This window comes from Psammomys obesus, unplaced genomic scaffold (assembly GCF_907164565.1).
Source record: "Psammomys obesus unplaced genomic scaffold, mPsaObe1.curated_primary_1811, whole genome shotgun sequence".
In the NCBI taxonomy this organism is placed as follows: domain Eukaryota; kingdom Metazoa; phylum Chordata; class Mammalia; order Rodentia; family Muridae; genus Psammomys; species Psammomys obesus.
Genome location: NW_026596427.1, coordinates 3,392,925 through 3,394,181, shown reverse-complemented (window position 1 = coordinate 3,394,181; position 1,257 = coordinate 3,392,925). Strand labels below are relative to the sequence as shown.

Sequence of the window (1,257 nt, the reverse complement as noted above, 5' to 3'; positions counted from 1 at the left end):
ATTATTAACACATTACAAATTACCTGTTGTTGAAAAATAACTCATTTAAAATATTAAAAGAAGATGAGAAAACAAAAGAATTAAGGTCAGTGACTACTAAGTGCTGTAAAGAGAGAGAAAGAGAAAAGAAAACGTATGAGGACATATATAGTACTAATTTTATAATTTAGAATCAGATGTGCTTTGATGGCCTCATTGTCTAATTTCTGGCCTTATCAGTTTTAGCAAATTTTCTTCTCTGCATTTATACTTTTGCTTTCTTCCACATATCTACATTCATATTGTATTTTAAATGATTATATCAGCCATGTGTATTATTTTTCATTTAAATCCAGCAAACCTTTCTATTTGGCTAGAGTCAAAACTTCAAGCACATGTTCTCTTCTGCAGCACATATACTAAAACTGGAACAAAAGAGAGAAGATTAGCATGGCCCCTGCACAAAGATCATATGCAAATTCATGAAGTGTTCCATATTTTAAAATATCTAATAAAATAAAATTTCAACCAAAATTAATCAAAAAGATGAGGAGGAGCACTTCATGCTCATTAAAGGAAAAATCCATTAGGAAGACATCACAATTCTGAACATCTATCCCCTAAATACAAGAGCACCTACATTTGTAAATGAATCATTATTAAAGCTGAAATCACACATCAATCTCAACATCTTAATAGTGGGAGACTTCAATGTTCCAGTCTCACCAAGTGACAGCTCATCTAGACAGAAGCTAAATAAAGAAATGATGACATCTACAAAGTCCAAAATCAAATGGACCTAATAGATGTCTACTGAACTTTTCACCCAAATTCAAAAGAGTATACTTTCTTTTCACCACCTCATGGAATCATCTCCAAAATAGACCATGTAGTTGGTCACAAGCCTCAGCAGATACAAGAAGAATGAAATAATCCCTAGTATCCTATCTGACCACCATGGACTAAAGCTGGACCTCTAAAACAACAGAAATAACAAAAAGGATACACAAACAAGGAAACTAAACAACTTGCTACTCCATGACATCTGGGTTAGAGAAGAAATTAAACACTTCCTAGAGCTGAATGAAAATAAAGGCACAACATACCCCAACTTATGGAACCCAATGAAAGCAGTTCTAAGAGGAAAATTCATACCACTAAGTACCTTCAAGAAGAAATTTGAAACATCTCATTCAAGCAATCTATTGGTTCACCAGAAGCCCTAGGGGGAAAGAAGAAGAAGAAGAAGAAGAAGAAGAAGAAGAAGAAGAAGAAGAA

The 1,257-nt window shown here is 33.5% G+C and overlaps 1 non-coding gene across 1 annotated transcript; it reads left to right on the top strand.

Moving 5' to 3' along the window:
• The first annotated feature begins 376 nt into the window (after positions 1-376).
• LOC129669539 (U6 spliceosomal RNA) lies at positions 377-481 on the top strand. The gene has a single exon (XR_008719036.1). It is a non-coding gene; the product is annotated as a U6 spliceosomal RNA (small nuclear RNA).
• The last annotated feature ends 776 nt before the right edge of the window (positions 482-1,257 follow it).